Source organism: Carcharhinus amblyrhynchos, chromosome 12 (genome assembly GCF_965287045.1).
Source record: "Carcharhinus amblyrhynchos chromosome 12, sCarAmb.v2.hapA, whole genome shotgun sequence".
NCBI lineage: Eukaryota > Metazoa > Chordata > Chondrichthyes > Carcharhiniformes > Carcharhinidae > Carcharhinus > Carcharhinus amblyrhynchos.
This window is the reverse complement of record NC_137335.1, coordinates 7,848,440-7,875,844: the sequence shown is the minus strand read 5'-3', so window position 1 is coordinate 7,875,844 and position 27,405 is coordinate 7,848,440. Positions and strand designations below refer to the sequence as shown.

The 27,405-nt window shown below is 46.8% G+C and overlaps 1 protein-coding gene across 3 annotated transcripts in view; it reads left to right on the top strand.

Moving 5' to 3' along the window:
* The window catches only part of LOC145350763 (1-phosphatidylinositol 4,5-bisphosphate phosphodiesterase beta-4-like), a 451,544-nt gene that overhangs the window by 119,731 nt on the left and 304,408 nt on the right, over nucleotides 1-27,405 (top strand). For all 3 annotated transcript variants that reach the window (XM_080200036.1, XM_080200037.1, XM_080200034.1), the window contains exons 3-4: nucleotides 9,078-9,193; nucleotides 24,691-24,755. The gene's annotated coding sequence lies outside the window, so the exon portion shown is untranslated. The remainder of the gene's footprint in view (nucleotides 1-9,077; nucleotides 9,194-24,690; nucleotides 24,756-27,405) is intronic.

Below are 27,405 nucleotides of genomic sequence, written 5' to 3'. Positions count from 1 at the left end.
TAGTTGTACTGAGTCAGACTATATTAACTTCTCAATCTGATGTGGAAAGTTTTGAAAGTGCTTTTTGCAGTGCATTTGTTAGAGATGAGTTTATGAATTTACTATCAGTGCCAAACGATGGGAATTTTTCTCAAAGCACTCCCAGAATCCGCTCAAACAAATGGATACTTACCCCCCCATTTTTATTTTGTTTCTTCATAAAATGTTGGGATTCTGGCGGGATTGGGAGTCTCGGGGGGTTGGGAGTCTGGCAGGATTGGGAGTCTGGGGGGGTTGGGAATGTGTTTGTACATGACATTTTCCAAGTGGCAGCTGATATCATAGAATCTTAGAATCCCCACAGTGCAGAAGGAGGCCATTCGGGCCAGTGAGTCCGTACCGACCACAATCGCACCCCAGCCCTATCCCCATAACGCCACATATGTACCCCATTGATCCCCCTACACATCTTGGGAGATAAGGGAGAATTTAGAATGGCCAATCCACCTAACCAGCACTCCTTGGGACTGTGGGAGCACACACATGTACAGATAGACGCACACATATTTGCACAAATGCACACCCACCCACACACCCGAGGCAAGCACACACACACCCCAGACAAGAATACACACATACTCCACCCACACAATCCCCAACCCCACACACCCCACCCACCCACACTCACCACCCACCTACACACACCACCCACCTACACAGATGCACATACACACACACATGCACACACCCCATACACACACACAGCCCATACACACATCCTACCTACACACACAGGGTGGCACAGTGGTTAGCACTGCTACCTCACAGCGCCGGGGACCTGGGTTCAATTCCCGGCTTGGGTCACTGTCTGTGTGGAGTTTGCATGTTCTCCCCGTGTCTGCATGAGTTTCCTCCGGGTGCTCTGGTTTCCTCCCACAGTCCAAAGATGTGTGGGTTAGGTGGATTGGCCATGCTAAATCACTCCTTAGTGTCAGGGGGATTAGCTAGGGCAAATGTATGGAGCTAGGGGGATGGGGCCTGGGTGGGATTGTGGTCGGTGTAGACTCGATGGGCCGAATGTCCTACTTCTGCACTGTAGAATTCCATGATAAACTCCAGTGAATACAGGGCCAGTTGACCCAATTTCTCCTCGAAAACAATCCTGCCATTCCAGGAATCAGTCTGGAGAACTTTTCCCCGATGGACTTGGGAAATAAATCCTACCATTTCAGCTGTCATTTCTGAATGCATAAATCAGGCAGGACTGCAGAATCATCCTGTATACTTCCCATTTTCTTTCTGAATAAGTGATTAGGAATTCTCAATCCATTTGCTGCGTTGGTTGCAGTAAAGTCACTGCTGTTCTGACGTAATTATGATTTTGGTGTTATTGCTTTGTCACCTCCATTCAGAGCTGTTGTAAATCTTCACATTATTTGAGGGTTTGTGGCTAACTCGTTGTCTGGGCTGTGTTTATACAACAGCGTTGCCTAAAGTCTCCCTCAGGTGGTGGTGAGGCATGGTGGCACAGTGGCTAGCACCGGGACCCGGGTTTGATTCCTGGTCTTGGGTCACTGTCTGTACAGAGTCTGCACATTCTCCCCGTGTCTGCGTGGGTTACCTCCGGATGTTGTGGTTTCCTCCCACAGTCTGAAACACGTGCTGGTTAGGTGCATTGGCCTAAATTCCTCAGTGTACCCAAACAGGTGCCGGAGTGTGGCGACTAGGGGATTTTCACAGTACCTTCATTGCAGTGTTAATATAAGTCTACTTGTGACGCAGTGCGGCGGGGAGGCACAGTGGTTAGCACTGCTACCTCTCAACGCCAGGGACCCCGGGTTCGATTCTCGGCTTGGGTCACTGTAGGAGTCTGCACGTTCTCCCCGTGTCTGCGTGGGTTTCCTCCAGGTGCTCCTGTTTCCTCCCACAGTCCAAAGATGTGCGGGTTAGGTGGATTGGCCTTGCTAAATTGCCCCTTGGCGTCAGGGGGACTAGCTAGGGTAAGTGAGTAGGGGTATGGGGATAAGGCCTGGGTGGGAATGTGATCGGTGCAGCTTTGATGGGCCGAATGGCCTCCTTCTGCACTGTAGGATTCTATGATTCTATGACTAACAAAATAAACTTTAAAAAATTTAAGATGGTTCACACAATTGCTCGACCAAATGTGACATCTAGGACTAAAAGCTTCGTCGAAGAGGGAGATTTTAAGGAGTGCCCTGGAGGAGATGGCAAAGTTTAGGGAGGAAATTTCCAGCGTTTAAGGCCAGCCAGTGATCCGGTGGCAGACCAAAGAAATTTGGGATACAGGGGAGGCCGGAATTGGAGGAGCGCCAGAGACGAGGGCAGCAGGTACACGGGAAACGCAACCACCCGCAAGTTCCCCTCCAACCACTCACCATTCTGACTTGGAAATACGTCGCTGTTCCTTTGCTGGAATTCCCTCCCTAATGGCATCGTGGGTCAGCACGTGGGCTGCGGCGGAACAAGAAGGCAGCTCACCACCACCTTCTCAAGGGGGCAGTTAGGGGATGGGCAGTAAATGCGAGGCCCACATCCTGCGTTGAATTTTAAAAAAAAAAGAGTCAAACTTGGTAACGTTACAGAGTCGGGAGGCGAGAGGAGAGATGGCTGTCAAGACCGTAGAAGGAGTTGAAAACTAGGATGAGAATTTTAAAATCGAGGCACTCGAAGCGTTATGTAGGTCAGTGAGCGGGTTGGTGATGGATGAGCGTGACTTGGCGAGACAGGCAAGAGAGGTTTTAGATGATTATTTTGTACAGACGGTGCGTGTTAGGAAAACAGCCAGAGAGACCAATGGGATACTGAAGTCCAGAGATAATAAGAGCAATGGATGAGTGTTTGAAAAGCAGGAAGAATTGAAACGAGAATAAATAAGGGGCCTTTATTCCATTGGGTGAGGCCTTGGCAAAGAGGCTTCAAATGTTCGGCAGGGATCTTGAGGCAAAAGATTTTGACGCAGGGTGTTAGGGTGTGGAATGCATTCCCTCGTAACGGGCTGGGTGCAGGTTCAATAGCTGCCTTCAAAAGGGATAAACACCAAAATCATAGAATCTCTACAGTGCAGAAGGAGCCATTTGGCCCATTGAGCCTGTACTGACTCACCAATAGAGCATACCTCCCAAATCCCCTCCCCACTGCACCTCTCTATCCCCTTAACCCTGCTTATTTATCCTGCTAACCTCCCTAATCTACAGACCCATGGATACTAAGGGGCAATTTAGCATGGCCATCCACCTGTGGGTGGCATAGTGGTTAGCACTGCTGCCTCACAGCACCAGGAACCAGGTTCGATTCCCGGCTTGGGTCATTGTCTGTGTGGAGTTTGATCATTCTCCCCGTGTCTGCGTGGGTTTCCTCCGGGTGCTCTGCTTTCCTCCCACCGTCCAAGAATGTGCGGGTTAGGGGGATTGACCATGCTAAATTACCCCTTAGTGTCTGGGATTATGGGGATAGGGCCTGAGTGGAATTGCGTTCGGTGCAGACTCGATGGGCCAAATGGCCTCCTCCTGCACTGTAGGGTACTATGATTCTAACTTACATATTTTTGGACACCAAAGGGCAGTTTAACATGGCCAATCTAGCTAACCAGCACACCATTGCACTGTGGGAAGAAACTGGAGCACTCAGAGGAGACATGGGGAGAACGTGCAAACCCAACACAGACAGTGTCCCGAGGCCGGAATTGAACCTGGATCCCTGGGCTGTGAGGCAGCAGCTAACCAAACGGGAGTAAAAGGAGGGGAGTATGAATATGTAGGTTGTTCTTCCAAAGAGCCGGCATTGAATCAATGGCCTCACTCTTGTTCTGTGCTATCCAGTGGCTGGATAAGTAGGCCATTGGAGTGGGAAAATTAACACTGTGCCCAGTGTTATGTCATATTCCTCAAATCCATTTTGTCCATTAACTTGCTGTGGCTGCGGTGATTGTAGAAGTTGTGGCTTTAGTGCTTTCTCTGAAGTAGCTGTTCCACGTTGAGGCTGGAACGTTGCCCTGAATCCAGATCAGAATGCTGGCTATGTTCTTGAATTTGTCCGTTGGCTGCACCACAAACTTACCTGCAGCATTTTAGTTGTGACTGTCTTGTCAAGACAATCTGCCTCATGTGTAACGTTTAACCTGTGAATTATTGGAAAGGGTGTATGATTCTCTGGCCTCCCATCCACTTTGAAGGCTACTGTTGGATTTATATCCCTCACTCTTGAGGCAGTGTATTAATAACCCTAAAAACTCATAGGGTGCGAGCTGTTCACTCAGCTCTCCCACCGCACAAAGTCGGAGAATTTGGCAAAATCCCGCTGTAACATTCCGGCCGTGGCTTAAAAAACTTGTTCCTCGCGCCACCTCTGTTGTTGCCAAACATTTTATATCCTCCATTCTCTTTATCAACTCTTCAGCCATTGGGGACAGTTTCTCCTTGTTTAGTTTCGCTAAACTCTTCATGATAGCCGAACCCCCATCCATGTGTTAGGGACCAGATCAGAAGCTCCATGGTATATTTATGAAGTTAGCCTAGACTATCTAACTTGTCTATGCCCCTCATTATTTTATAGACCTCTATAAGATCAGCCCCAAACCTTCTACGCTTCAGAGAAAAAAGTCCCAGTATCCAGCCTCTCTTTATAACTCAAACCATCAAGTCCCAGTAGCATCCTAGTAAATCTTTTCTGCACTCTTTCTAGTTGTAAAATCTTTTCTATGATAGGCTGACCAGAACTGTGCACAGCATTCCAAGTGTGGCCTTACCAATGTCTTGTACAACTTCAGCAAGACATTCCAAACTCCTGTAATCTGACCAGTGAAACCAAGCATGCCGAATGGCTTCTTCACCACGCTGTCCACCTGTGACCCCACTTTCAAGGAGCTATGAACCTCGATCTCTTTGTTCTGTAACTTTCCCCAACACTATGCAGGAAACCCACGCAGACATGGGGAGAAGGTGCAAAGTCCACGCAGACAGTCACCCCGAGGCTGGAATTGAACCCAGATTCCTGGCACTATGAGGCAGTAGTGTTAACCGTGCGCCACCATGGCACGCTATCATTAAGGGTTTGGAAATTTAAGAACATAAGAACATAAGAACATAAGAACATAAGAAATAGGAGCAGGAGTAGGCCATCTGGCCCTTCGAGCCTGCCCCGCCATTCAATAAGATCATGGCTGATCTGTCGTGGCTCAGTTCCACTTTCCCGCCCTCTCCCCATAACCCTTAATCCCCTCTCTTATCAAAAACCCATCAACCCGCTTCTTAAAAATATTTAGCGAGGCAGCCTCCACCACTTCAACGGGCAGAGAATTCCAGAGATTCACCACCCTTTGAGTGAAGAAGTTCCTCCTCAACTCCGTTCTGAACTGCCCCCCCTTTATCTTGAGGCTGTGCCCCCTAGTCCTACTGTCTTTTTTGAGCGGGAAGAGTCTTTCCACCTCTATCCTATCCATCCCATTCATCATCTTATACGTCTCAATGAGATCTCCCCTCATTCTTCTAAACTCTAACGAGTACAAGCCTAGTTTATTCAGCCTCTCCTCATAGCTCAACCCCCTCAACTCCGGTATCAGCCTAGTAAACCTCCTCTGCACTCCCTCCAAGGCCAAAATATCCTTGCGCAGGTGCGGCGCCCAAAACTGCACACAGTACTCCAGCGATGTGACCCACTATTTTGTTTTGGTACTGATCTAAACTTATACCTTGAAGGTGGATGGGACGCGATGTTGTGTTTTTCCACATTTTATCGATGGAATTGCTTCACATTTGGCTAATTAATTCGGACCTTGTCTCTCTATAAAGTTATTGTGAGTTTTTCCTTCAATTGTTCCCCGCGTACTTGGAAACTATTTTTGCACAATACTGTTTTTCTTTTTGAAAAGCAGTGCCAGCAAAGACTGGGGAGGGAAGAGACTTCCTACATTGCTTAGTGACCTCGTTGTACAGATGCTGTGGTTCTGAGAGCAGTGCAACCAGTCTGAAAATGGATTAACACAATGGGTGACTTGAAAATCTATTTTCTTGGAATGAAAGACTTGTATTGCTACAGTGCCTTTTATGGGACATTCCTAACTTCTTGCAGCTAATGATGTTAACTTGAAGGGCTGTGACTGTTGTAGGAAACGCAGCAGCCAGTTGATATACATAATTCACAGTGCGATATTGGCCAGGGGATTCCTTTGTTGTAATATTGGTTGAGTGATAATTGCCACAAACATGAGCAGTAACTCCTCATGGTGCCGTGACACCTTAATGCCCACTCAGAGGTGTTTCTGTTCCGATCTCATCCCAAAGAGGGCATCTCCAATGAAGCATTGCCCCTTGCCCTGGGAGTGCCAGCCTAGGTATCGGTGCTTAAGCCTCTAGAGTGGGAATCATACGCACTGCCACCTGAACCAGAGCTGCCACATTGGGTGGCACAGTAGCATGGTGGCTAGCACTGTTGCCTCACAATGCCAGGGACGCGGGTCCGATTCCCGGCTTGGGTGTCTGCATGAAGTTTGGACTTTTTCCCCATGTCTGCATGGGTTTCTGCCGATGCTCTGATTTCCTCCCACACTCCAAAGATGTGTAGTTTAGGTGGAATGGCCATGCTAAATTGCCCCTTCATGCCCAAAGATGTGTAGGTTAGGTGGAATTAGCCATGCTAAATTTCCCCTTTGTGTCCACAGATGTGTAGGTTAGGGGGAGGGGGTAAATACGTGGAGATGTGGGGATAGTGCCTGGATGGGAGAATTTGTTAGAGAGTTAGTGCAGACTTGATAGGCCAAATGGCCCCCTTCTGCACTGTAGGGATTCTGTGACTGTATGAGGTTCTCCAGTGTGTTCTGAGAATAACTTTGCTCTTTGTGACCCTGAGCCAGATTCTCCGACCTCACCCATGGCTTCTCTGGTCCCACTGCAGGGAAACGAGATTTGGCTGAGTGCCAGACTTCCAAAGAACGATCCCAGGAATGTAGGGTTTATCATTTGAGATGCGGTTAAGGGGTCTGTATTTGATGGAGTTTAGAAGGATGAGGGGGCTTTCGAATTAAAACTTAGAAAATACTGAAGGGCCTGGATAGACTGGACATGGAGAGAATGTTCCCACCAGTGGGAGAGACTAGAACTCGAGGGCACAACTTCAGAATGAAGGAAATGCTCCTTTAAAACTGAGATGCAGAGGGCTTTCTTCAGCCAGAGAGTGGTGAATCTGTGGAACTCTTTGCCACAGAAGGCTGCAGAGGCCAGGCCATTGAGTGCCTTTCAGACAGAGATAGGTAGGTTCTTGATTAATAAGGGGATCGAGGGTTACGGGGAGAAGGCAGGAGAATGGGGATGAGAATCATATCGGCCATGATTGAATGGCGGAGTGGACTTGATGGGCCGAATGGCCTAATTCTGCTCCTATATCTTACGGTCTTAAATTCTCTGTCCTCGACAGCAGCAGTGGTGGGGAGGGGTGTGGACTGTCAGAGCATTCCACTCTCTGGCTGACAATCATGAGAAATGCAGGTTGGGGGTCTTGGGGGACGGCGGGGGGGAGTTGCTGGAGGGGGGTGCTGTTTATCATAAATATATGTCATTTTCCCCTCGTAAGGATTCCAAATTCCGACCTGCATCCAACTAATGCTTGTGAACTTCTGCACCACTTGCCCACCAGTGACTGGACTCCATGTTCTGTGTTACCACTTTGACTGCTCGTACCTTGGTGGGAATTGGAAATCCTGATCAATCCGGAGAAATCCTTTGTGGAATCCTCCCTTCATGCCATTATTTAGATGTTGGTTCGAGATGGGGCAGCACGGTGGCACAGTGTTCAGCACTGCTGCCTCACAGCACCAGGGACCCGGGTTCGATTCCAGGCTTGGGTCATTGTCTGTGTGGAGTCTGCACGTTCACCCTGTGTCTGCATGGGTTTCCTCCAGGCACTCCACTTTCCTCCCTAAATGATGTGGGGGTTAGGTTGGATTGGGTTGATTGGCCGTGCTAAGTATCCCCTTAGTGTCCCAAGATGTGAAGGTTAGGGGGATTAACAGGGTAAATGTGTGGGGCTGTGGGGATAGGGCCTGTTGTTGCACAGACTCAAGCTGAATGCCCTCCTCCTGCACTGTGGGGTTTCTATAATTATGTTGGGGTGTTGTCCTGTGGGGATGGGTGTGGAGGTGTGGGCAGCCAACCTCAAAAATGTTTTGCCAAAGAAACAGTAAACCAACATGTGTTTGCAAAATACCCTTTCATTAAACACGCTTGTGAACTTCCGTCAGCAAACCTCTTAAGATCGCAGTGTTGAGAATGACAACCATTCTGGTTAGTTAGCAACCAGAACCAGCAACTCATTGCCAGTTTTTAACATGTCATTGCCCATGCCTTGGTCCAGATGAGTGCGTTTTGCAGCACTCCTTGTGGGCCAGGAGGACCTGCTGCGTTCCTTCAGGAGAACGTTCAAGTTTCCCCAGAATACAATAATGGCCACATCTCTCCCTGTGAATGTTTCAAGAACATCCATCATATATCAGATGCCACATTTTGCAAGTCACACTTGAGTGCCAAAAATACTTTTAACAAAAGTAACCATTTTGGGCTTTTTTACTTAATCTTGCCTGAAACCATAAATTTACAAGTGTCTTCCAATCTGCAAACCATCCTGGTTGAACCATACTTAACGTTAGCCTCAAGTCGATGATATTCAGGACAAAGGCAAGTGATGTCCTAGTGGTATTACCAGTAGACTATTAATTCAGCTCAGTTCTGGGGACCGGGTTCGAATCCTGCCACAGCAGAGGGTGGAATTCAAATTCAATAAAAAAAATCTGGAATTAAGAATCTGCGGGTGACCATGAAACCGTTGTTGATTATCATAAAAACCCGTCTGGTTCACTAATGCCCTTTAGGGAAGGAAATCTGCCGTCCTTACCCGGTCCATTGCCAAAGCAACGTGGTTGACTCTCAACTGCCCTCTGGACAAGGGCATCTAGGAATGGGCAATCGGTGATGGGCAGCGAGCAACACCCATATCCCGTGGCCGAATAGCAAAATACACAAAGTAGCCTTCCTCTCAAATGTTTGGAGCAAATATGCACTATTTTCTTTCCTCTTTGTCTACCTGTTTAGCTGATCAGTCGAACTTGTGCCCGAACTCATTGTAGTGGCAGAGACTACAGGCTGTCGGTCTACCATCCAGTTATGTAACAGTGGAAGTGGACTAGCGGATGTGCACCTACCAGCAGGTAAAACCCTTCACAAAATGGAAATGGGGGCCATGGGAGTGATGTTCTTTACAATACTGGGATAGAGCCACAGCCACGTGCATGCTGCCTGTCCTTCAAGGCCTGAAAATTCAGTCCTTGCCTTGGCGTGGGACAAGATCGTAGGATCCTAGAATCCTATGGTGCAGGAGTCCATTTGGCCCATCGAATCTGCGCCAGCTCTCTGACAGATGATCTGACCCAGGCCCTATTCCTGTAACCCCACATATTTACCCCACTAATCCTCCTAACCTGATATCTTTGGACACTAAGGGGTAATTTAGCACGGCCAATCCACCTAACCTACTCATCTTTGGACACTAAGGGGCAACTTAGCATGGCTAATTTATCCAACCTGCATATCTTGAGACATTAAGAGCAATTTAGCATGGCCAGTCCACCTAACCTGCAGATCTTGAGACATTAAGAGGCAATTTGGCATGGCCAATCCACCTAACCTACTCATCTTTGGACACTAAGGGACAATTTAGAATGGCTAACTTATCCAACCTGCACATCTTGAGACATTAAGAGCAATTTAGCATGGCCAGTCCACCTCACCTGAACATCTTGGGACATAAAGGGGCAATTTAGTATGGCCAATCCACCCAACCTGCATATCATGGGACATTACAGGGCAATTTAGCATGGCCAATCCACTGACATACATCTTTAGAGTGTGGGAGGAAGCTGAAGCACGCGGAGGAAACCCAGGCAGACATGGGGAGATTGTGCTAACTCCAGACGGAGAGTTACCCAGGACCAGAATCAAACCCGGGGCCCTGGCGCTGTGAGGCAGCAGTGCCGCCTCAAAGAAAGTGGGCCATTCAGCCCCTCAGGTCTTTTCTGCCAGCCAATTCATTCTCGGGCCATCTGTGACTGAGCTTGATTTACCCACATTAGATCTGGATGTCTTGATATCATTAATTCATAAAAAAATCTGTCAGCCTCAGCCTTTACACTTCCAACCAATTCGGCAGCAAGAGACCTGGGCAATTGATGGTGTTCTGATTTTTTGTGGCAACAACTGTAAAAGGGTATAAACCACAATGGAGTTCCTCATTAAATCCTGCCAGTGGATCCTTGCCAAACATTCTGCCCCAGAGTTTGAAATAATATTTGGCCTATGAAGATATTTTTAACTTAGTGAGAATGTTGGTTCTGGGTTAAATTACATTCCTGTTAGAGGAAGAACCTGATATTGTTGATACATAGTTAGGGTCGCGGAGAGAGTGGACAATAAATGCTGCCAACCAGTGATGCCCATGCCCCATAGTAAGAGAGTTTGTCAGCAACTGAGAAAGTGTCACCTCCTATTTAATATTAACTTGCGAGAAAGATGCCAGGGGTATTATTTTTTCCACACGATTGATTTCCAATAAAATTGCTCTTGGGAAGTCAGACGACCTGATGTTTTAGAATCTGAGGAATTACATCGTAATACCACATCATATAATATCCCACTCTGAGATGGAGCAGTGTTTCAGATGACTAGTTATCTTAAGGTCACAAGATCTAACTCCTTTAAGTAAAACAATCTAAGAACATAACATATATAGAGACAATTGGTAGGTGGTATAACGCCAACTATGCCACTGAATAAGATCATAGAATCCTACATTGCAGAAGGAGACCATTTGGCCCATCTAATCTGCACTGACTTACCCAATCCCTATCACAGTAACCCGATGTATTTACCCCACTAATATCTTGGGACACTAACGGACAATTTAGCACGGCCGATCCACCTAACCTGCACATCTTTGGAGTTTGATTGGCACTGCATCTACAAACATCCACTCCTTCTGTCACCTCAGTAGCAGCAGTGTGTACTATCTACCAGATGCACTGCAGCATCTGGGTGGAAACCAGAGCACCCGGAGGAAACACAGGGAGAACTTGCAAACTCCATGCAGTTTCCCGAGGCTGGAATTGAATCGGGGTTCCTGGCATTGAGAGACAGCAGTGCTGACCACTGTGCCACCATACCACCCTCATAGCTGATCCTCCAGCTTAATTCTACTGTTGTACTAGATTCCCATATCCCTCGTGCGTCTGCAGTGCCTTATTCTTATTCATTTGTGGGACATAGGTATCACTGGCTGGGCCAGCATTTATTATCCATCTTCAGTTGCCCTTGAACTGATTGACTTCATTCCAGAGGGCAATTGGGAGAAAAATTAATAGAATGTTATTGTTTATTGCGAGGAAAATTGATGACAGAAGTAGGGAGGTTATGCTTCATTTATACAGGACACTGGTGAGACCATATCTGGAGTACTATACACCATACTGGTCTCCATATTTAAGGAAGGATAGAAGTAGATGGTTCAGAGAAGACTTACCAGACTAATTCAGGGAATTGACAGGCTATCATTTGCAGAAAGGGTGGACAGGCTAGACGTGTATCCACTGGAGTTTAGAAAAGTAAGAGGTGTCTTGATCCTGAAGGGTATTGATGGATGTGGAGAGGATGTTTCCTCTTACGGAAGAATTTAGAAGCAGGGTCACTGTTCAAAAATTAGGGGTCGCCCATTTAAGACAGAGATGAGAATTTTTTTTCTCTTGAGGGGTAGCAAATCTTTGGAAGTTCCTTCTTCAAAAGGCAGTGGGAACAGTCTTTGAGGTAGAAAAAGCTTTTGATTAATGAGGGGGTGGGAGGTTACCAGGGGTGGGTATGAAGTTACAGTCAGATCAGCTATGATCTCATTGAATGATAGAACAGGCTCAGAGGGCTGAATGGCCCACTCCTGCTCCTAGTTCATATCTTCGCAATTCATACTCGTCAAGTTTGTTCATCAGTTACGGATGAAGACAGTGTTACTTGTGTTGAAATATGGGGCGCGATTTTACAGCTTCACTCAAGCGAGACCAGGAAATCCTGCCCGAGTTCAACGGACATTTCCATTATCCATCCCTCTCCCGTTCCGACTCCATGGCGGGTGGTGAAAGTCCGACCACGTAAGCAAGTGAGTTTCCAATTTTATAATTTGACAACTTGTAAACTTAGCTGGTCAAAGTTTATTTATTAAACTAGGAAGAGTGCAGAAAAGATTTACTCGGATGCTATCGGGACTTAGTGGTTTGAGTTATAAGGAGAGGCTGGATAGACTGGGGCTTTATTCCCTGGAGCGTAGGAGGCTGAGGGGTGATCTTATCGAGGTCTATAAAATAATGAGGGATGTAGGTCAGCTAGATAGTCCACATTTTTCCCAAAGGTAGGGGAGTCTAAAACCAGAGGACATAGGTTTAAGGTGAGAGGGGAGAGATACGAAAGTGTCCAGAGGGGCAATTTTTTCACACGGAGGGTGGTGAGTGTCTGGAACGAGTTGCCAGAGGCAGTAGTAGAGGTGGGTACAATTTGTCTTTTAAAAAGCATTTAGACAGTTACATGGGTACAATGGGTATAGAGGGATATGCTTCAAATGCAGGCAATTAGACTAGCTTAGTGGCTTAAAAAAAAGCATAGACACAGTGGGCCGAAAGGCCTATTCCCTGCTGTAAACCTCCATGACTCTATTAGTCACAAATAGGCTGCAATGAAGTTCCTGCGATCCCCGAAGCAGGAGTTTTCTTCTTAAAATGCATTGAATGTCATCTCTTGGCTGAGTTTGTTTTTGTAAGATCGTAAACCTCGGCAGTCGAAGCTTTGAACAGAAGAGCAGTTAAAGACGTTTGAGCTGTGGGTGACTATGGCTGATCTGGCTTCAACCTTTGAATCTTACAAGGAGATGACAGGTTTAAGGTGCTGGGGAGCAGGTACAGAGGAGATGTCAGGGGTAAGTTTTTCACTCAGAGGGTGGTGAGTGAGTGGAATCGGCTGCCATCGGTGGTGGTAGAGGCGAACTCGCTGGGGTCTTTTAAGAGACTTCTGGATGAGTAAAGGGATTTAATGGGATTGAGGGTTATAGATAGGCCTGGTAGGTAGGGATATCATCGGCGCAACTTATGGGCCGAAGGGCCTGTTTGTGCTGTAGTGTTCTATGTTCGATGAGATAATTTATTAAGGGGAGGCTGCATGGTCATGATGTGGTGACTGGGGGCGGTGGGGTGGGCGGTGGTGTAGTATGAGGTAGACTATATCGAGGTTAGCAGCCCCTCTCCATCCAAGAGGTTATTAGTTCAGATGATGCATCACGCAACAGATAATGAAGAACAGTGTGACCTCCAACGGTGTACAGCTGCTGATGACCACTGAGCTTGAAGGAGTTTTTGTGACTAAGCCCCGCATGGTAATTACCTTCAGAGCAGGCCACTGAATCCCATATTACTTGTTCTTTTTTTCCTCCCTCCGTTCTGATTGCTTTTCATATTTCAGTCCATGCTGAGATCAGCTAATGTAACACAGCCACTCAACTTCGTCCAGCTAATTATTCCCAAAATGTAGACCTGGACTTTAAAGCCTCTTTGACTGTCAGAGAGGAGCGAGGGTTTAAAATATAAAAGGTGTGTGCACATTCCTATTCCACCGTGTACACACCCATCATGGTTGTTACAGCACAGGTAATATTCTTTGCGAAGGCAAGGAGCTTCATGAATGTGTTTAGATTGGACACAGTGGGAGCTTGATCGCGATTTAGCAGCTGCCCGCCAAATTTTAATGGTTGAGGCAACCTGGCAACGAATGGAGGCAGTGGCTTGTTAGCTCCGATAGTTTTTACAGCACCTCTTGTGGGCCGAGAGGAGCAGGCAGGAGATCTCCCTCCGGCTTCCTCGTTTTACAATCGCGGGCTCTGCTCCTGGCCACAATTTCCTTTCCAACCCCCCAACTTTCCCTTCCAAACGCTAATCTTTTCCTCTGCCCCCTCCAGGTCCTGATCTGAACCTGTTCCCCCTTCCCCCACCCCCTCCAAATTCTTTCCAATCTTCCACATTTGTTCCAGACTTTGAGCATCAGCCACTGGTTTTCTCGGCTAGCAGCCAGATTGCCAATCTAGCCGTTGGCAAGAAGGGAGAGAGGTGAAAAGAATTATAGTGAGGCCCTGCCGTAACATTAGGCAAGTGTTACGGTTCAAAGTGTTTTACGAAGCCCGCCTGAATCATAAGTTTCTTTTACGTTGAATTTGGCTAGGAGAAGCATGAGATGTTTAATTTCAGGTGTGATTCAAAAGACCCACTGGGGAGCTTTTATCAAACCCAGTTTATTTATAAGAGTATCATTAACGTGTACAGAATGAAAATTAATGATAACTTTTATCAATTAAAAGCAAAAACAAAACTACCACAATAATGTATAACCCTTAACTGATATATATCAGACGTTCCAATCAAACCCAGTGTCCAATAAATGAAACCCTTTAAACAGATTGAGCACTGCATGGGCCGAAACTCACATGATACTGGAATCCAGTTCCCTGGGTTGAATGCTGATTTCAAATGATCTTGAAAACTCAGAGCAGTTTGTAGTCTGATCAGCTCCACAAAACTTTGATTCTTTACTGCAGCCTGGCAACAAGCCTTTCTTTCAGCCAACTGGCAAAATTTTCAAAGCAAAACAGAGAGAGAAAGAGACTTCTTTTCCGGCTTGTTTCTAAGGCTGCCTCTAACCTTGTTAGCCAAAGCGAAACTGAAAGCTGAAAATCTTTGGTCACTCCTCCTTCCTAGAACGAGAGCACACAACTTCAGCCAAAGGGACGATCCTTTATAACAGAGATGAGGAGGAATTTCTTCAGCCAGAGGGTGGTGAATCTGTGGAAATCATTGCCACAGAAGGTTGTGGAGGCCAGGTCATTGAGTGTCTTTAAGACAGAGATAGATAGGTTTTTGATTAATAAGGGGATCAGGGGTTATGGGGAAAAGGCAGGAGAATGGGGATGAGAAAAGTATCAGCCATGATTGAATGGCAGAGCAGACTCGATGGGCCGAGTGGCCTAATTCTGCTCCTGTGTGTTATGGTCTTCCACCAATGGCATCACCAAAGGCTGTGACCGTGATTAAAAAAAAATCTCTTAAAGGTGCACTAACCTCACACAAGTGTACCAATCTTGTGGGATTACCCTGTGCCTGCTCCATAAATCTCAGGCCCTTAGACATTAGGGCAAGATTCTCCAGCTTCCCAGCCACGTGTTTCCTGCCAGGAGGAGATGGCGCGTTGTTTGCTAGTGGTGGGATTCTCTAGTGAGAACCTGGCAGTCTTCCCAACGATGCCAGTGGGAATTCCCATTGATGTCACCCCACACTGGTCAGAAACCCACGGCAGGGATACTTGACGTGACTGGAGAATCCCATCAGTGTGAACGGCTGGAGAATTCCTACCTACATTATGTTAAACGTGGAATCCGACAGTGCAGAAGGAGGCCATTCGGCCCATCGAGTCTGCATCGATCACAATCCCAGCCAAGCCCTATCCCCATAACCTCATGCATTTGCCCTAGCTAGTCCCCCTGACACTAAAGGACAATTTAGTACGGCCAATCCACCTAACCTGCACGTCTTTCAGACTGTGGGAGGAAATTGGAGCACCTGGAGGAAACCCATGCAGACACGGGGTGAATGTGCAGACTCCACACAGACAGTGACCCAAGCCGGGAATCGAACCTGGCATTACAGAGTCCGTGGTGCTGTGAGGCAGCAGTGCTAAGCACTGTGCCACTGTGCCGTCCCAGTTCTATAAATTTTCATTTCTCCTTTTATTTTTATTTTTCACTATCCCTCAACATTTCTAGATATGCATCTCAGGGGGGCTCTGTCTTGCCATTTTATTCCGATTCCTATTTTAAAACCTTGTTTTTCCCTTTAAGCGATAAGCCTCCCTTTTCTCCTCTGATGTTGTAAATCTGTTTTGGCTGCACTTTCCAAATCAGCGAGCTTAACACCGGCCCAGAGCTTCCGAGGTCAACCCCTAACTACTTGCGATGGTTAGCAATTGCAGTATATGGACAGACTTCAAAGGTTTGCAGCAAAGGCATAAGCCATTCCAAATGTTTCAAATGTATTTTCAGCCCTCCCTTAAGACTCTCTCACGCTGAAGAAATGGCTGGCAAAAGAAACCGTTGAGATGGGAAAACAGGCAGAAGCAAAAATGATGAAGTAACACAGCACATGACTGACTTGTTCGTTGACCGGTGTGGTAATGTTGCTGTGAGGAAAGCTTCCCTTAATTGGTGTGAATGCACCATGTATGGGGTGGCACTGCCGCCTCACAACTCCAGGGACCAGGGTTTGACTCTGATCTCGGGTCACTGTCCGCGTGGACTGTGCATGTTCCCCCCCTCCCCCCATGTCTGCGCGGGTTTCCTCCGGGCGCTCCTGTTTCCTCCCACAGTCCAAAGATGTGCAGGTTAGCTGGATTGCCCCTCAATGTCAGGGGTTTAGCAGGATAAGTACGTGGGGATTGTGGTTGGTGCAGACTAGATGGGCAGACTGGCCTCCTGTTGCACTGTAGGGATTCTATGAACTATTCTATGATCATACATTGCACCTTAGTGTCCAAAGTTGTGTAGGTTAGATGGATTGGCCATGCTAAATTGCCCCTGAGTATCCAAAGATGTGTAGGTTAGATGGATTGACCATGCTAAATTGCCCCTTAGTGTCCAAAGATGTGCAGGTTAGGTGGATTGGCATGCTAAATTGCCCCTGAGTATCCAAAGATATGTAGGTTAGGTGGATTGGCCATGCTAAATTACCCCTTAGTGTCCAAAGATGTGCAAGTTAGATGGATTGGCCATGCTAAATTGCCCCTTAGTGTCCAAAGATGTGTAGGTTAGGTGGATTGGCCATGCTAAATTGCCCCTTAGTATCCAAAAATGTGTAGGTTAGGTGGATTGGCCATGCTAAATTGCCCCTTAGTATCCAAAAATGTGTAGGTTAGGTGGATTGGCCATGCTAAATTGCCCCTTAGTGTCCAAAGATGTGCAAGTTAGGTGGATTGGCATGCTAAATTGCCCCTGAGTATCCAAAGATGTGTAGGTTAGGTGGATTGGCCATGCTAAATTGCCCCTTAGTGTCCAAAGATGTGCAGGTTAGATGGATTGGCCATGCTAAATTGCCCCTTAGTGTCCAAAGATGTGTAGGTTAGGTGGATTGGCCATGCTAAATTGCCCCTTAGTATCCAAAGATGTGTAGGTTAGGTGGATTGGCCACGCTAAATTGTCCCTTAGTGAACCAAGATGAGCTGGTGAGATGAATTCACCGTGGTAAATGTATAGAGCTACAGGGTTGGGTAGGGGAAAGGGCTTGGGTAAGATACTCTGCCGGAGAGCCGGTGCAGGCCCAATGGGCCGAATGGCCTTTTCTGCTCTGTGGGGATTCTGTGATAGGTGGTGACCTGCATCAGCATTGAGTACAATAACCGCAAAACTTGGGACATGTGTTCAAAGTGATGGTGAACCAGAAGGAAATGAGAATGTAGTGTTACAGTCATAGCTAGGATGTAGAGAAAGATCAAGTTAATGCGAGGTAGGCCCATTCAAAACTCTGACGGCAGCAGGAAAGAAGCTGTTTTTGAGTCAGTTGGTGAATGACCTCAGACCTCTCTATCTTACTCTCAATGGAAAAGGCGGAAGAAGAATGTCCAAGGTGTGTGAGGTCCTTTATAATGCTGGCTACATTTCCAGCAGGAAGTGTGGACAGAGTCAATGGATGGGAGGCTGGTTTGCCTGATGGATTGGGCTACATTCATGACTTTTTGTAGTTTATTCATTCAGGTGCATTATTATATCTGAGTTTGGGCCCATTTTTGTTGAAAATACTGGGCAGAATTCTCCAACCTCCTCTGTACCCGCCGTAGAGAATGGAAAAACTCTTTTTGCTGCGGCAGCGCTGGAGAATGCCAGCCATGGACAGAGGTTTTTGGTGACTATTCAGAAAGGCTGGATGCAAGATCTGGTTTTTAGTTTTTTACTAGTGTCACAAGTAAGGTTTGCATTAACACTGCAATGAAGTTACTGTGAAATTCCCCTAGTCGCCACACTCTGGCGCCTGTTCGGGTCAATGCACCCTAACCAGCATGTCTGTGGGAGGAAACTGGAGCACCTGGAGGGAATCCACGCAGACACGGGGAGATTCTGCACAGACAGTGACCCAAGCTGGGAATTGAACCCAGGTCCTTGGCACTGTGAGGCAGCAGTGCTAACTGCTGTGCCACCGTGCAGGAGCAAATTTGAGCCTTTACCATTGCATCCATGGCATTGGAAGTACACATTCATATTTTGCCAAATTCATAATTTTTTAATTTTATTCTTGGGATACGGGCATCACTGGCTAGGCCACCATTTGTTGCCTCTCTCTAGTTACCCCTGAGAAGGCGGTGGTGAGCTGCCTTCTTGAACCACTGCAGTCCATGTGGCGTAGATGCGCCCACAGTACTGTTCGGGAGGGAGTTCCAGGATTTTGACCCCAGAGGTGGCGAAGAGACTGCTGACATGTTTCCAAGTCAGGACAGTGCGCTGCTTTATTGATTTGATTTATTATTGTCACATATATTGGGAAGAGTCTTGTTTCTTGCATGCTATATAGACAACGCATACCATTCATAGATAAGGAAAGGAGAGCGAGTGTCGAATATAGCATTACAGTCGTAGCTAAGGTGTAGAGAAAGATCAACTTAATGCGAAGTGGGTCCATTCAAAAGCCTGATGGCAGCAGGGAAGAAGCTGTTCTTGAGTCGGTTGGTACGTGACCACAGACTTTTGTGTCTGCTCCCTGACGGAAGAAGGTTGAAGAGAGAATGTCCGGGATGTGTGGGGTCCTTAATTATGCTGGCTGCTTTACCGAGGCAGCAGGAAGTGTGGACGGAGTCAGTGGATGGGAGGCTGGTTTTGGAGGGGAACCTGCAGAAGGTGCTGTTCCCTGCAAGGTGGCAGAGGTCATGGGTTTGGGCAGTGTTGCACCATGGTTTCGCTAACAATGCCACAGAAATCCCATTTAGCCACCCAAATGAGGTTTTGTCTACACTCCTGTAGGTAGGCAGGGATGTGGGGCTGTAGTTACACTCAGATCAGTCATGGTCTTATTGAATGGTGGCGGAACGGGCTCGAGGGGCTTACTTCTGCTCCGACCTTGTATGCTCTGTAGTAAGTTGCTCTGGTAGAAAGGGAGCAGCTGGAACCTCTCCTATCCTCATGCAGGCGATTGTAGAATTTATTCCACATAATTGCTTTCATTATTTTCTGGAAACTTCTACCACTGGAGTTTCAAACCCATTATCTTCATTTCACTTTGAGCTTCAGAATATGTCTGAGTGTGCTGGTTCCATTATCTTGCTCATTCCCTGAACCCTATACTGTTTCTTTTTTATCTATCTAACTCCTTCCTAAGTAACTGCAGTGAAGTGTTCTATATTTTTATCGTGCTTAAGTCAAAATATTTCTGATCTCTTCTGGCATTGATCTTAATGCTTGTCCCCTCTTGTTGTCACTTCACCAAGCAGAGGATGAGTACCGTTTGTCTTCTCACCCGTTTTGCCATGATGAGCACTGTAATGAGGCCTCCACTTAACCTCCTTGTGGTTTTTCAAGTCTTTCGTTCCTCTCATCCCAGGCATCAATCTGACTAATCTTGTCACATTTCTCCATGACTCCCGTATGGGAGTGTCCCCCATAAAAAGCACTTGGACTACAACAATGATTCACCCAATGCCTTGTACAAAATGGCAGAGACGTAGAAAATAAAAGCAGGAATAGGCCATTTCGGCCCTTCGAGCCTGCTGCTCCGTTCATTTTGACCGTGGCTGATCATCAAATTCAACATCCCGATCCCTCCTCCTTCCCATATCTCTTGATCAATTTAGCCTCAAGAGATATATCTAATTTCTTCGTGAAATCACACACAACATTTTGGCCTCAGCTGCTTTCTGTGGGAGTGATTTCCACACATTCACCACCCTCTGGGTGAAGAAATATCTCCTCGCCTCAGTTCTAAAAGGTTTACCCCTTATCCTCAAACTATGACCCCTCATTCTGATTCCCCCATCATTTGGAACACTCTTTCTGAATCTACCCTGTCTAACCTCTTCGAATTTTATAAGTTTCTATTAGTTTCGCCTCCTCACTTTTCTAAACTCCGGCAGATACAATCCTCACCGACTTAATCTCTCCTGAGTTGATAGACCCGCCATCCCAGGAATCAGCCTGGTAAACCTTTGCTGCACTCCCTCGATAGCAAGGTCATCCTCCCTCAGAAAAGACGACCAAAACTGCACACAATACTCCAGGTGTGGACACAAGAACGCCCTGTACAATTGCAGCAAAATGTTTTAGGGTGGTACTTGGCACAGTAGTTAGCAGCTCACAGCTCCAGGAACCCAGGTTCAATTGACTGTCAGTGTGGAGTTTGCACATTCTCCCCGTGTCTGCGTGGGTTTCCTCTGGGTGCTCTGGCTTCCTCCCACACTCCAAAGATGTGCAGGTTAGGTTGATTGACCATGCTAAATTGACCCTGGTGTCAGGGAATTCACAGGGTTAATATGTGGGGTTAGGTCTTGGCTGGGATGGTGGTCGGCGCAGGCTCGATGGGCCAAATGATCTCCTACTGCACTGTGGGGATTCTATGATCCCGATCTCTACGCTCAAATCTCTTCGCTATTGTACTTAGTGCCTTGTATAATCACTCGGATCTGTTTTTGAGAGTGTGCCAATTTAGAAAAGCATAACGAGACAATGTTGAGCTTAAGAATCATTCTCCGCTTCATCTTGTTGCAGAGGGGGAAATGTCGGGGACATCTGGTTAATATTTTGAGCTGGTGAATTGATATGCATGTTTGCCTGGCTCCTGTTACTCGTATTCTGAGTTCACCGCACATTTGGTAGGTTTGAGAAAGGGAGTTACAGTAGGTGATTGTCTTGGTGCCTCTGCAGTTACTTTCTGCTCATCAGAATTTTGAATAGACCTACCTCGCGCTAAGTTGATCTTTCTTTGCACCCTAGCTAAGACTGGAACACCACATTCTGCACTCTCTCTCTTCCTTCTCTATGCATGGTATGCTTTGTCTGTATAGCGCGCAAGAAACAATACTCCTCACTGTATACCCATACACGTGACAATAATAAATCAAGTCAAAGCAAAATCAGATCACCTAGGGGCCTGTTTTGCTGTTGACGTCTTTGGTTTCGTGCCCACTGCCTTATTTACAAAACTCAATCGAAGGCAGTTAAATTTGGCTTCAAAACAAATCTAGTAGTCAATGGTTTTTTTAATTGCCTTTTTAAGACTAGTTAAACTTGTCTTAACTACTGGTTCTGCTGGTAGAATCCTGTGTTGCATTCCACTGAAATGTATTAGTTTCACTCTGCCCCACATGTGACAATTTAACTTGAAACTGCTTGTATCCGGGTTTTACATACTATCCAATCTTACACTCTCATTTACTTGCTGATTAGTGTCACAAGTAGGTTTATGTTAACACTGCAGTGAAGTTACTGTGAAATGGCAACATTCAGTGCTAAAGCATGCGGCTGTTCCATGCACTTTCACGTTGCACGATAGGCATTACCTCATGTATTTGCACCACTAATCCCCCTAACCTACACATGGTTGGGAATTTGGCACGGCCAACCCACTTAACCCTCACATCTGTGGCGTGTAGGAGGAAATCGGAGCCCCCAGAGGAAACCCGTGCAGACACAGGGAGAACGTGCAGACTCCACACAAACAGTGACCCGAGACTGGAATCGAACTTGGGTCCCTGGCACTGTGGGGCTACAGTGCTAACCAGTGTGCCACCCTGCCACACAGTTGTGTGGATTGCTGGAATGATACATGGACCAACAAAGCAGAGTAAAGTCTGCATTGCAGGCCCCACTGTGACACCTCTTAGAATGAGTAAAGTCAGGGCATCGTTATTACAAAGAACAAAGAAAATTACAGCACAGGAACAGACCCTTTGGCCTTCCAAGCCTGCACTGACCACGCTGCCTTCTGAACTAAACCACCCCCCCCAACCTTCCAGTGACCATATCCCTCTAGTCATGTTTTTGTCCAGACGCCCCTTAAAAGCCACTATTGTACCTGTTTCACTACCTCCCCCGGCGGCGAGTTCCAGGCGCCCATCACCCCCTGTGTAAAAAAACTTACCTTGTACATCTCCTTTAAACCTTGCCCGTTGCACCTTAAACCTACGCTCCCTAGTAATTGGCTCAGTCACCCTGGGAAAGAGCTTTAGACTGTCCACTCTGTCCATGCCCCTCATAATCTTGTAGACTTCTATTGCCCCTCAACCTCCGTCGTTCTAGTGAGAACAAACCAAATTTCTCCAACATCTCCTTATAGCTAATACCTTCCATACCAGGTGACACCCTGGTAAATCTTTTCTGTACCCTCTCCAAAGCCTCCACATCCTTCTGGTAGTGTGGCGACCAGAATTGAACGCTACATTCCAAATGTGCGGCCTAACTAAGGTTCTATTTTGTTTATTTGTCTGACTGAAAATCTTGTTGTGGAGATGCCGGTATCGGACTGGGGTAAACACAGTAAGGAGCCTCACAACACCAGGTTAAAGTCCAACAGGTTTATCTGGTAGCACAAGCCACTAGCTTTTGGAGCGCTGCTCCTTCATCCTGATGAAGGAGCAGCGCTCCGAAAACTAGTGGCTTGTGCTACCAGATAAATCTGTTGGACTTTAACCTGGTGTTGTGAGACTCCTTACTGTGAAAATCTTGTAGCAGTGAGGCAAGACTTCATCCACAAGCACAGGGAGTCAGTGATGAGCATTTTAGTGCTACTCTCTGTGAATCCTCCACTTAGCGTAGCAGGTTCTGGGGTCCTGACCTCCCCTCCCACTACGCGGATTGACATCTATCAGGCCGTCTTGGAGCCTGGACGGAATTAGGATCATGCTGGCAGGAGGTAATCGCAGTCTCAATTAACAACATTGCTGGCAGATACTCCAGTAGTGAAGAGGGATTTGTACCAAATTACAAAGTCAGTGTTAAAAATAGATTCCACAACTTCAGAGTCCATATAATGTGAGGTTGACATTTCAGCACAGTACTGAGGGGTACTGTGTCTTCGTTTCCCACTGCCTTGGCAAAGCAGCCAGCATAATTGAGGATCCCACGCACCCCAGACATACTGTCTTCCCCCACCTTCTTCCATCAGGACTAAGATACAAAAGTCTGAGGTCACATACCAACCGACTCAAGAACAGCTTCTTCCCTGCTGCCATCAGACTTTTGAATGGACCTACCTTATATTAAATTGATCTTTCTCTACACCCTAGCTATGGCAGTTACACCACATTCTGCACCCTCTCCTTGCCTTCTCCCCTGTGTACTCTATGATTGGTATGTTTTGTCTGTATAGCGCGCAAGAAACAACACTTTTGACCGCATCCCAATACCTGATGCAGAGTGGTGAACATGGCTGCCTCACAGCGCCAGGGCCCCAGGTTTGATACCCGGCTTGGGTTACTGTCTGTGTGGAGTCTGCACGTTCTTCCTATATCTGCGTGGGTTTCCTCCGCGTGCTCTGGTTTCCTCCCATAGTCCGAAAGAGTTGCTGGTTAGGGTGCATTGGCCGTGCTACATTCTCCTTCAGTGTTCCTGAACAGGTGCTGGAGTGTGACAACTAGAGGATTTTCACTGTAACCTCATTGTAGCGTTAATGTAAGCCGACTTGTGACACTAATAAATAAACTTTAAAGTGAAAAAAAAAGCATGCGACAATAATAAATTAAATCACATCAAAAAGTGTGTATTCACCTTATTGTATAATTTGATTGTGAAGTTTGACTATCGGGATCTGATTAGTAGCTCTTTCTATCTACCCAGTTTAGAAAACAAGTCGCTTTACCTGGATCAATTTAATCGATGTTGTCTGTATTCTTGAACAGTGTAGTTCAAGCAAATCATAATTGTCTCAAGTGTCAGGATACAGTCCAAAGATGCGCAGATTTGATGGATTGGCCATGCTAAATTGCCCCTTAGCGTCCAAAGATGTGCAGGTTAGGAGGATTGGCCATGCTAAATTGCCCCTTAGCGTCCAAAGATGTGCAGGTTAGGAGGATTGGCCATGCTAAATTGCCCCTTAGTGTCCAAAGATGTGCAGGTTGGGTGGATTGGCCATGCTAAATTGCCCCTTAGTGTCCAAAGATGTGCAGGTTGGGTGGATTGGCCGTGCTAAATTGCCCCTTAGTGTCAGGGGAATTAGCAGGGTAAGTACCTGGAGTTGCGGGAATCAGGCCTGGGTGGGATTGTTGTTGATGCAGCCTTGATGGGCCAGTTGGCCTCCTCCTGCACTGTAGGACCCTATATAAAGAAAGCAACGAAGACTTTGCATTTATTTTGCATCTCCCACATCCTCAGGACATGCTGCCTCACACTCAGTGAAGTACTTTGGAAGTTACTTCTGTTGCGTTAAAATAAATTTTATCTCATTGCTTGAATGTCATTTGACACTTTGGAAGTGTGATGCTGCGGAGAGATTTTTGATGCTATTCTAGGCTGCTGGATGCAAGATTTGCAGTGACAAACACGGCATTTTAAACCTCTTACATCGGAGACGGTCAGCAAACCTTTCTAAAAAAAAATGTTATTCTCTTGCAGAAGAAAGCAGCAGATGACGCATTTGCCAAACTAGGACACTCACCCAGATACATAGTTATTGTTTGGTAAGCAACTGTTTTTTATTTAACAAGATCGTTGTAAGAGATAGCAGTTGCTAAGGAACGTTGAAATGCAGAATTCCTTGTTAACGATCAGGATGAATTTTCTTGTCGCTTTAACACGGGAGACTTCAGCCAAAAAGTAAAGACCAGTTTGCAGTCAATGTTGATGTCATCTTGTGTGGCATTAGGCCAAGTCTCGATTTGCATAGTCAATTGCAAATTGAGTTGGTGCTGGAGGGATGGGTGGAACAGTTGGCTTTGAATTCCTCTCACTTATCCTGAAAGCACCTACCTCTGTTCTCCTCAAATGTCGAACTGTTTGCTGACAGAGGTATCTCTGTTTTTCTCTCCAGTCCAAGGCTGCAGCTTCATAAACTTTGGTGAGGCCGCACTTAAGAGTATTGAGTTCAATTCTGGTCGCCACATTACAGGGAGGGTGTGGAGGCTTTGGAGAGGGTGCAGAAGAGGTTTACCAGGATGCTGACTGGATTAACTATAAGGAGAGGCTGGACAAACTGGGGATGTTTTCTCTGGAACAGCGGAGGCTGAGGGGAGACCTGATCGAAGTCTGTAAACTTAGGAGAGGCGTAAATAGGGTTGGCAGTCAAACTTTTTTTTCCCCAGAGTTGAAATTCACCAAAGATCCTTAGACAGCACCTTCCAAATCCACGACCACTTCCATCTAGAAGGACAAGGGCAGCAGATACATGGGGACACCACCACCTGCAAGTTCCCCTCCAAGCCACTCACCATCCTGACTTGGAAATATATCACAGTTCTTTTGCAGTTACTGGGTCAAAATCCTGGAATTCTGTCCCTAATGGCATTGTGGGCACGTGGACTGCAGCGATTCAAGAGGGTAGCTCAACACCACCTTCTCAAGGGGCAACTAGGGATGGGCAATAAATGCTAGCAACACCCATGTTCCACGAACGAATGAAGAAAAATGACTCGTGGAGGGGGCACGCACTTAAGAGGGGGAAAGTTCAAAGGAAATGTGAAGGGCAAGTTTTTTTTTACACAGGGAGTGGTAGGTGTCTGGAACGTGCAGTCAGGGGTGGTGGTGGAAGCAGATATGATAGGAGGCTTTTAGATAAGCACATAAATTTGCAAGGAATAGAGGGATACGGACCAAAGGCAGACAGAAGGGATGAGTTTAATTTGGTGTCATGTTCAGCGTAACATTGTGGGTCGAAGGGCTTGTTCCCTGTGCGGTATTGTTCTGTGTTGTTCTGACTCTGAGGCTCGCTTTGAGATTATCCTCATGGCTAAGTTAGTGATGTCCTGAAAGGGGGGTGGGGGTAGTTAGGTGGTTTGGTGGTGGTGGTTCCTGTGCTCAGTTGTCTGCAGTGTACTGCCTTTGGTAAACGAGACTCCTCAAGATGGACCACATCATGAGCTCCCTGGCAAAGCTGAGCTGTGATGAGTACACTGTCAGCGCGCAGCATCTTCGCAAGAACGAGTTCTGGGGGAACTTGTCCGGCCAGCTAGTGTTACACGTCAATCTCCGACCACACGGTTGGGAATGCTTCTACATACTCCGTGTGACACCATGACATTGATTTGATTTATTATTGTCACATGTATTAACATACAGTGAAAAATATTGTTTCTTGTGCATGATACCGACAAAGCGTACCGTTCATAGAGAAGGAAGGGAGAGAGTGCAGAATGTAGTGTTGCAATCATAGGGTGTAGAGAAAGATAGCTTAGTGCGAGGTAGGTCCATTCAAAAGCCTGACAGCAGCAGGGAAGAAGCTGTTCTTGAGTCGGTTGGTGCGTGACCTCAGACTTTTGTATCTTTTTCCCTACAGAAGAAGGCAGAAGAGAGAATGTCCGGGGAGCATGGGGTCTTTGATTATGTGGCTGATTTGCCAAGTGTAGACAGAGTCAATGGATGGGAGGCTAGTTTGTGTGATGGATTGGGTTGCATTCACGACCTTTTGTCATTTCTTGCGGTCTTGGGCAGAGCAGGAGCCCAACCCAAGCTGTGATACAACCAGAAAGGATGCTTTCTATGGTGCAGCATAAAGAAGGTCAGAAGCGCTGCCTGGTAGACTTTGATTTTTGCTGTGAGACAAACTTCACGCTGTCTTCAAATTCAGTGAATGATCCTGCCCACCCAGTGTCGTCTCCTTGGAGAGGATGGTCAGCCCCCAGGTAGCGAAACTTGTGCAGGAACAGAGGAGTGTGTTGTAGATTATGACTGTGGGGTCAAGGGATGTGTGGCCTGGGACGGGTTGATACAAGATATCTGTCGTCTTCAGACTCATTGTCAGGCCAAAGTGTGCTGGGGTTGGACTAACAACAGAACCTCCTCTTGAGTATATGGTATGAGACTGAGATTGTCCACAAGCAAGTGTCACTCAATACCTCTGTGCAAGCTGTGAGACTTTGCAAGTTGCAGAGGTCTCTCTATCCTGAGTTGAATGTGTACTTCTGTGTCCAGGAGTGCCTAGCCAAGAGGTATCAAGTAAACAGAGCTGGGGCCAATACAGAGCCTGTACGCCGCCTTCACTGTACGCCGCCTTCACTGTACGCCGCCTTCACTGTACGCCGCCTTCACGGTACGCCGCCTTCACGGTACGCCGCCTTCACGGTACGCTGCCTTCACGGTACACCGCCTTCACGGTGCGCTGGTCCTACAGGTACA